Genomic DNA, 10,779 nt, shown 5'->3' with positions numbered 1-10,779 from the left:
CCTAATTTAATGAAGGTTATGTTAACCAATTCCAATTTAATGGAGATATTAATTTGAACTACTAGACATTTTCCAATTTAATGGAGGCATTCATTTGAACTACTAGACATTTCCCAATTTAATGGAGGCTGTCAACCAATTCCAATTTAATGGAGGCATTCATTTGAACTACTAGACATTTCCTAATTTACTGGAGGTTATGTTAACCAATTCCAATTTAATGGAGATATTCATTTGAACTACTAGACATTTCCTAATTTAATGAAGGTTATGTTAACCAATTCCAATTTAATGGAGATATTAATTTGAACTACTAGACATTTTCCCATTTAATGGAGGCATTCATTTGAACTACTAGACATTTCCTAATTTAATGGAGGTTATGTTAACCAATTCCAATTTAATGGAGATATTCATTTGAACTACTAGACATTTCCTAATTTAACGAAGGTTATGTTAACCAATTCCAATTTAATGGAGATATTAATTTGAACTACTAGACATTTTCCAATTTAATGGAGGCATTCATTTGAACTACTAGACATTTCCTAATTTAATGGAGGTTGTGTTAACCAATTCCAATTTAATGGAGATATTCATTTGAACTACTAGACATTTTCCAATTTAATGAAGGATTTATTTGAACTACTAGACATTTCCTAATTTAATGAAGGTTATGTTAACCAATTCCAATTTAATGGAGGTATTAATTTGAACTACCACCAAATTTCCAATTTGATAGAGGTAACGAGTAACACATTTTAATTAATAAGTTTTTTTTTTCAAAAGTCCAAGTTGAGGTACAGCATTATGCTATAGGAAACAGCTTCCAGTACAACATCAACAGAGCTCCCAATAATATTTCGCATCCCACAATGGATCTCTTGCAGGCAGTATTTTGAAAAACTTGGTATCCTAACGGTGTCCAGTTTGTATGTGCTTGTGTTACTCACGGATCTCGTTAAGCATTTAGCTCAAGATTTGAAACTGATGAGGAACAGGAGTTGCGTAAAGTGTCGCGCACCAAAAATATAAAAGTTAATTTCCGTTCATCATCAAAATAGAGGAACACAGTGTCAGAGACACCAGGCTGTTAAATTGTTTAACAAACTACCTGTAGAACTTAAAACAGTCTCAAAAATTATATTATCTTTAAACACAAATTAAAACAGTTTTTATTGAGAGGGTGCCTCTATACTATAGATGAAGTGTTCGATTTTGCTTAGTCCTAAGTGTTGATTTACTTGATTTGTTTAGTTTTAAGTGTGTGTGTAAATTTTAGATTGATATTTGTTAGTCTAGTCGTATATTTGATCCTTTTTTTTATTTATTTTGTTCTTCTCTCCATGTATTTTCAAATACAATCCTGTATTGTTCATTAATAAATACTATGACTAATAAAATAATAATTTTTTGTACAAATTTACATGGCCAACAGTACCCCTTTTCCAACAGGCAACCAAGACTTGTCGAGACAACTCAAACAAATCCAACCACAACCAGGCTACGTTGTTATAACAGAGTTTCCATACCACTTCCTGTCCACATCATCAGACCTGCCAGACGGCACCACAACACTGCATTGCCACCCAACATACACATGCATGGGACGCTTCAGCTCATTTGAACAATGAAAAGAGGGTCCAACCTAGCTGGCAAAACTTGACCCCTACAAACATACATATGTGTATCTACATTGCAAGTTAAATAAAAGCTTGTAAAATTAGATTCACTAAAATAAATATGTATACTTGGTCAAACCAATCTGTCAGCCAGCAAGAACCAGGAAAACCACACTCACCGCCTCCCCCGGGCGCCAGCACCAGTACAAGACAAAGACATCATGACTCTCCCCGTCCACATCCGAAAGAAGACAGCTCTTTGACAAACTATATACCTACTTGTTATTTGAGACACACTCCTTCAAACCTAAATAGAATAGGTAAGGTTATTTGGACTTTGATTTTTTATTGCACCGTCAGTTAGGTTGAAATCAATTAAAAAAATATATACAGTACAAGTTTCTTATGGTGTGATTATTTAGAGACTCACTGTAGTCACTGTGTAAATATAATTTATCAAATAATAGACATGTATGACACTCACAGAAAGTATTGTTTCTTACACCCATATGATTTGACCCACATGCAGTTAATGAAATAATTGGCCCTAATAAGACCAGTGTTTCTTATAACATAATACCATTAAAATAAATATTTTTATAACAACCCGGTAGCCATTTTGTTCCTATCTATAGGTACAAGCAGTACTTATCATTATGAGTGAATATGTACCTACCACTTTTATTACTTAATAGCAGGAGAAAAGTAAAAATCACAAATTAAATGCAATGTTTACATTTAAATCTAATAAGATTGTAGAAATCCCAGCATGAAACATTATCTGTTACTATAGGCCCAGGTTCGTCACTTTGTTTATATACGAGCCGGGTAAACAAACCTAGTTAGCATTGAAAAACCAAATTACATCATAATGTATGGAATTTAATGGTAGAAATAATCAAATATATTGTGAAAATAGTGTTTTGTACACGATTTATACGAAGCTTCGAAGAATAACGAAAAGATTCTGATTTTGGAATGAAATTATAATTATAACCTTAATTTCCTACCGAGGCCGGTCTTCCCCTTCCTTGAGATTTTAGTATTAAAGCTTACCTTTTTCTCGTCGCCACTTATAGTGTTTGTTAAATGGGTAATTATACAACACCTATCGCAAACACCGGCTCGGCAATGCCCTCGCAAACACATGAACTTCACTTCCTCCCAGTAATCGTATATAGCCTTCCGCCATAGTACCATAGACAGTGACAGTTCTTTTTCACGGCTTTGCCGCCAACACAAGGACACACGAGACGGCGTATGTATGCTATTTAAGCCACTTGCATAACCGCATACACTACATATACAGTTATCTTTGTTCTTATTTACTGACAATTTGGTTTGACCAACTATAGATGGAAGCTAGCCATGGGCGAACCAAATATTGTTGATATACTTGGTCAACCAGATCTTGGCAGTAGAAAAAGGCGGCAAATTTGAAAAATGTAGGCGCGAAGGGATATCGTCCCATAGAAAATTTGAATTTCGCGCCTTTTTTTACTGACAAGATTTGGTTGACCAGCTATAGATATTTCCTGGTTGTATCACCAAAACTGTCTATGATTTAAAAAAAAGCTAGACGTCTGTTGTCAATGTATGTCATTCATTATGCATTCATTGAAATTGTTCGCGGTATTTAAGGGGTTTATTTTAAATAAAGAGAATAATAATGACTATACCGACTTACCGAGTAAGGTCCGCAAACTATTATTTAAGCTCGTAAATAATTACGACAATGTGCGAAGTCGACGTGAAGCGTTGTATAACGAAAAACTGCAATGTTTACAAGTCGTAAACAAGTTAGTAGGTTAGTGCTAAATAGGACAAGTGTGGAAACGGATAAACTAGAAGTTTTGGAAAATATCAATATCCAAATAAATATCAATAAAATCAATAATATCTATTATTTTTTAATGTAAGTAACTCTTACTGTCTCCTCCTTATATTGATTACGTCGAAATAAATCTATTCCTCCCTAAAATCAAAATATTTAGAAGAATTCTGTGGAGTGACTGGTCGGTAGTAATTTCCTTAGGTAAGTAAGTACCTTAGTTAATAAGTAGGTACGTGTGCACAGAAAAACATAAATATATTACCTAGTACTTATCAAAACTATAATTCCTACTACACAAAGTGTGACCAACCTAAGATTTATTGAATTTCTGGCCAAAGTGTTGTGTAATAGTACTAATATAGTTTGTCAAAGGACTGTCTCATTTCAAACATAGACAGAGAGATTCATACTATCTTTGTCTTACACTAGTATGTACTAGCATACAAAAGAAAAGGATGAACATTGTTTTTTTTATTCTTATTTATTGACAATTCGGTTTGACCAACTATAGTAATATTTCAGTAGCCACTGTAGCCAGACTCTAGTTGCAACCGCTATTATGGCGCTGTCGTCGTACATCATTCCAAAAGATATTAATTGTGGAAAAGAGAATATTAAAATATTTTGAAATCGATGTACGAGTCATTTGGAATTTATTACCACAACTAGCTTTTGCCCGCGACTTCGTCTGCGTGGAATTAGTATATCCAATCTGATTTTTATCGATTTTCCATACAAACTTCTACCCCCCTTTTCACCCCCTTAAAGGGTGATTTCTGGGATAATAAGTACCCTATGTCCGTCCCCGAGACTCAAACTATCTCCATAGCAAATTTCATCTATATCGGTTCAGCGGTTATTGTTTGCCCATACAATTTTCCACCCCCTTTTCACCCCCTTAAGGGGTGAGTTCTGGGATAAAAAGTATCCTATGTCCTTTCCCGGAACTTAAACTATCCCTATACCAACTTTCAACTAAATCGGTTCAGCGGTTTAAGTGTGAAGAGGTAACAGACAGACAGACACACTTTCGCATTTATAATATTAGTATGGATTAATCAACAGTTACTCTGTTTCATAAACACAGCGAAACGTACACAACTTCTAATGGAGTACGGACTATTCGAAAAAGTATATATATCTCTAGCGACCATCGCCCACTAACAGTGGGCGATGGTCGCTGTATACTTAGGTATACAGGATTTTGACTCTTGGAGACCCTATACATCTCTAAGGATAATTTGATTAACTATATTATTGTAATCTTTTACTTATGACACTTAGAGACATTTACACTGCTAAATAATTTTAGATTAAAGTTTTTGTATCTTTTATTTTTATTTTTCAATACTATTATAGTTTTATTGGTAATTCGACATTTAGAGACTTTATACATCTTTATGTAATACTTTAGTTTGATTTGATATTTGCGGCTTAGTTGTACCTATTTTATAATTGTTGAGTTTTTTTTTGCTGTAAGTATGTAAATTCCATGTTGACGTGTAAAAGTGCCCTTGTGGCCTATTTGCTGAATAAATGTTTATGTTGACTAACCCATCACAACGGTGAGTAATCAGACGAGACTGCATACGCGGTATCGGCGCGTGGAGCAGCTCAGACTTCATTTTTGGAACAGATTTAAAGTACATAGAATATGTTTCACAACTAGGTACAGCAATCTAATTGGGCACGCGTTGCAGGCAAATTTCCCATTATAGGTTGAACAATTTGACCTTTGACCCTGCAACACAGTACGTATAATAATAATATATACACGTACTTATAGTGGTTTGCCCAAAGCGATAAACTTAGCGAGAGATGGGAATCAGAACGACGTCGGGTATTACTATATTATTCCGACTGCTTTCCGAGCGCTAAAACCAGTGGTCCGTCCTACCCCTATGACCTCGAACTCTTTAACAATTAATACGTAATCGTAGAGCGCACTTATGAGGGTAACACTGATTTTTAAGAATTAAAAAAAAAAATTATTTAAAGACAAGACAATTTTTAGGTAAATGTTTTTTTTTTAATTTTTATGACAACGCGTATAAATTTTACTATAGGTACAATAGAACCAATATGAAAAACACATGGGCCATTTTTCCTGTGAACCTTTTCTATGAACATTTTGAATCTTTAGTGTCTACTGTCTATCGTATTTGTTATTACAAAAGGTTACTTAATATATACCGCACAATTTTGTTAGCTTGAGACGTCACTATTGTATGTAAGGGGTTATTCTCGAAGATTATGCTCGAAAGCGAATTAATTTAATACCTAGGTACCTACCATTTTTAAAGAGTCTCATGAACCGAAAGAAAATATGAAGAAAAATGACCGACCTGCTGAAACTGAAGCCAAAATGAAAGTGATGTCTTGCTGGTTCGCCCAAACGTAGACTCACTTGTGTTCGGTAAGCGATTACACGGGTTATACCGTGTAGACGCGCAACTCTGCTTAGGACCGAGCTGAGTGAAAAACTCGTCTCTGGATGAGTCAGACTCAGTAAACGTCTTGCCGCGAAAGCGCGCAGTGCCCGCCCTACGACGACCTGTTGCGTCTAACTTTTACTGCTCAAACAATATACATCTCGACGTAAGTAGTTTTTCATATTCATTCCTTAATGGGTGGACTACTAATTGAGGTAATTTGATTAAGTTATTATCGTGTTGATGGCAGATTTTCGTGCAGATTTCCATGAAGGTTTAAACTTTATTTATTTATGGCTACTCCTCTCGATCCTAGTGATAACATATAGTGTGTTGTTTGTTGATATTTGATAACTTCAGTACTTTTTTAACTTTGTTTATATTATTGGACTATTGACTTAGAAACAATACAACCGACTTCAAAGGACCGTCACTAATTAACAGAAAAAGACATGTTTCAACAATTCGAGTTGATTTTTGTTGTCTTCCGAGGTACATGTACCTGTTATTATTTGGGATTTAGTACCTTAATAATGTCTTTTCTTTGTCTTGGGGATTCTGTGATGAAATGATCATTATCATTTAAAAAGTTGGAATACGTACATTGTACAAAAATTTGTATTTACAACATTTTTTTCTTCAAAAACTTGAAACCAAAAACAAAAGGTTTTCAGGACATTTTAGAAACGCTGTTGATTTTCAATAATAAATATAACAGCACACAAATACGTGTTGTTTGTCCCAAAAAAATATTTTTAACTACCTAAATATTTTGTATCAAATTTTGTTTACCAATCTAATTTGATGTAAATCAGCATTTTACTATTTAAATGTGTAATTAATGAAGAACACTAGATAATATTAATTACTAAACTAAATTATATCTAATTTATACTATGGGCTACAAAATATGTACACACGTAATGAGTAATTAATCATTTAATATTCAAATAATGTCAAATATAAGGTTACTAACCCGAACTAAAGTAAATTGAATTTGCAAACGATTACAAGCAAGCCCAATTCAAACGAGCTTTCATGAAACAGACCCCTTGTGATGCGAGGGAAAGACGTTGTTGCCGCCGTGTCATAACTAAAGTCACTAATTTGTCCTTGCCAAGTAAACCAATTAAAGTTGGTCAAACCAGTTTGGCAGTAAATAGGAACAAAAAAAAACTATACTCATCCTTTTCTTTTGGGTGCTAGTACTAGTGTTAGACAAAGATAGTCTGATTCTCTCTGTCTATGTTTGAAATCAATCAGACCACTATAGGTAGGTAGCTGATTATATTTGCTGATACAAAAAAAAAGATGACGTCATAACTCCTCTCGTTTTTAGGGTTCCGTAGCCAAATGGCAAAAAACGGAACCCTTATAGATTCGTCATGTCTGTCTGTCTGTCTGTCCGTCTGTCTGTCCGTCCGTATGTCACAGCCACTTTTCTCCGAAACTATAAGAACTATACTGTTGAAACTTGGTAAGTAGATGTATTCTGTGAACCGCATTAAGATTTTCACACAAAAATAGAAAAAAAAACAATAAATTTTTGGGGTTCCCCATACTTCGAACTGAAACTCAAAAATTTTTTTTTTCATCAAACCCATACGTGTGGGGTATCTATGGATAGGTCTTCAAAAATGATATTGAGGTTCCTAATATCATTTTTTTCTAAACTGAATAGTTTGCGCGAGAGACACTTCCAAAGTGGTAAAATGTGTGTGTCCCCCCCCCCCCCCCCTGTAACTTCTAAAATAAGAGAATGATAAAACTAAAAAAAATATATGATGTACATTACCATGTAAACTTCCACCGAAAATTGGTTTGAACGAGATCTAGTAAGTAGTTTTTTTTTATACGTCATAAATCGCCTAAATACGGAACCCTTCATGGGCGAGTCCGACTCGCACTTGGCCGCTTTTTTTTATTTGTTGGTGCTTCTGGTCAAATTGTTTCAAATGTCCTAAAGATCAATCGTACCGATTTTCATAACTTTAACATCATTTGCTGCGTTTTTTGGCGAACCACCAGCGCTATACACATTTAACTATTTAGCAGGCAGTTACTAGAGTCTGTGCGGAAAGAGAAGAGTCGTGGAATGTATTGGGCCCAATACATTCCACGCCTCTTCTCTTTCCGAACAGAGGCTACGAGTAGATACTGATCATACCGCAAAAATGTTTGCTGAACATATTTATGATATCCGTACCAACTGCAAGCGACAGCGTTTTGAAGTTATGTTTGTACTAGCTGTTGCCAGCGACTTCGTCCGCGTGGATTTGTATGTTGGTGGTAATATACATATTCTACATGAGCATAGAGCATTAATGCGGCAAAATATAGTAGTCTTCTTCTTCTTCTTTAATTACCATGCCCTAACGGATGTCGGCGACCACCTAAAGAAGATAGCAGTAGGGACTGTTAATAATTATACAAAGCATGAAATTTGTCTGTCACAAACTACTCATGAAGTTTCAAGCTCCGTAAAAGAAAATTCTCGATAGAATCCCTCTTGCGTGGCCCTTAGAAGATTTTCAACTCCACTATTTAAAAAAAAATCGCGCCCGATGCATACTTTCAACCCTTTTTCACCACATTGAGGGATGAATTTTCAAAAACGCTGAAATGAGTTTTCTTCTCTTTTAATAAAATACATTTTTACGAAGTTTCAAGTTCCTGGCTAAATTTGAACCCCATACAAACTTTCAACCCCTTTTTAACCCTTTTAACTCATGACCCGCACCGCACTCATAAAAATGTTTGATCTCCATACAAATTTTCAGCCCCTTTTTCACCACCTTGAGAGATGAATTTTCAAAAACGCTAAAATTAGTTTTCTTCTCTTTTAATTAAATACCTTTATACGAAGTTTCAAGTTCCTAGCTTAAAATAAAATTTGAACCCCATACAAAGTTTCAACCCCTTTTTAACCCTTTTATATATACTTTTTTTGTATTCTAATAATATGTTTTTGTACAAAGTTTCAAGCGCCGCACTCACAAAACTGTTTGTTCTCCATACAAAGTTTCAACCTCTTTTTCACCACCTTGAGAGATGAATTTTCAAAAACGCTGAAATTACTTTTCTTGTATTCTAATAATATGCCTTCATACAAAGATTCAAGTCCCGCACTCAAAAATATCCATACAATATTTCACCCCCTTTTTAACCCATTTAAGGGATGAATTTTTAAAAACGCTGAAATTACTTTTCCTGTCTATTAATAATATCCCCAAATACAAAGATTCAAGTCCCGCGCTCGAAAAAATGTTTGATATCCATACAAACTTTCAACCCTTTTTTCACCACCTTAGGAGATGAATTTTCAAAAACGCTGAAATTAGTTTTCTTGTATTTTAATTTAATACCTTTTTGCAAAGTTTCGAACTCCTAGCTTAAAATAAAGTTTGCACCCCAAGACGAACTTTCATCCCCTTTTTAACCCCCTTAGGGGTTGAATTCCCGAAAACCTTGCAATAACTTTTTTTTCTAATCGGCTATTATGCCTTTCTAAGAAGTTTCAAAGCATTTGTAATGGATTCAAACTTTCAACCCCTTTTTAACCCTGTTAGGGGATGAATTTTCAAAAACGCTGAAATTACTTTTCCTGTCTTATAATAATATCCCCATATACAAAGTTTCAAGTCCTGCGCTCGAATTTTTTTTTAATTTCCATACAATCTTTCAACCCCTTTTTCACCACCTTAGGGATGAATTTTCCAAAACGCTGAAATTAGTATTCTTGTATTTTAATAATATATCTTTTTACCAACTTTCAAATTCCTAGCTCAAAATAAAACTTGTACCCCATACAACCTTTCATCCCCTTTTTAACCCCCTTAGGGGTTGAATTTTTCAAAATCGCTTCTTATCTCTTGTACACTTTACAAATGCAACCTGGTGTGCAAAATTCAACTTTCTAGCTTTTGTAGTTTCGGCTGTGCGTTGATGAATCAATCAGTCAGTCAGGACACTTGCATTTATATATATAGATTACAGCGCCAAAATAATATTAGTAAAACCAAGAACATCGTAAGCACGGATAATCTCATTCATGCTGTAATAAAGTCAGACAATAGCGCTCATAAAATCAGGCACCATTATGTATATATACTTTATATTCGCTGAGATACTATCTATGCGAGATTGCCCAATTTGTTTCAGACTCTAGGCCTTTTGGTCAATTTCATAGTATCAACATAAGCATAATCAGCAAAGTGATTCTTTACAAACCGACCGACTGGACACCCAACATAACAAAGTATCAACAAAATAATACTACATTTGAGTACCTAATTTTAACTAACCACACTACGGTTTTGATCCGTAATAAACATGCCGACTCCAGATTTGTGCTCTTTCAGACGAATCAAAAGTAGGAACCTTTTTGTCTTCTGCATTATGTATAAATAGGTAATTGCATAGTTTGAAATTCAAATTGATACAGCTTACCTATGTTGCCTATGTGTAGTTTAAAGTATTGTAGGAAAAATAAATCGACTTATAAGATTTTATAACATTGTTAGTTTGTTAGTCAGTTACAAATTGAAACTGACTAACAAACAATGTTCTATTGACCGACGCGCCCACAACACGAGATTTTCTGTGACTTTTAAGGCAACCTTTAGAAGGTCGTAATGAAAGTGTATACGAGTTTCTAGCTTTTAATCTTTCGAGTATCATTCCGAGGTTGACCCCTATTTTCGGCTTAATTTGCCTGGGCCATAAAAGAAAATTTTGTTTGAAACACATATGTACTTATATTACAAGATTCAAAGTTCAAAGACTGCTAATCATTTTCATTTTGTTGACTCACGGATTACACGGATAGTCCCTGCCTATGGCCTCACCTTGCAAGTTACAATGCATATTTTGTGAGGTGGGATATTTCATG

Source organism: Cydia amplana, chromosome Z (genome assembly GCF_948474715.1).
Source record: "Cydia amplana chromosome Z, ilCydAmpl1.1, whole genome shotgun sequence".
Classification (NCBI taxonomy): domain Eukaryota; kingdom Metazoa; phylum Arthropoda; class Insecta; order Lepidoptera; family Tortricidae; genus Cydia; species Cydia amplana.
Note: the sequence above shows the minus strand (reverse complement) of the source record.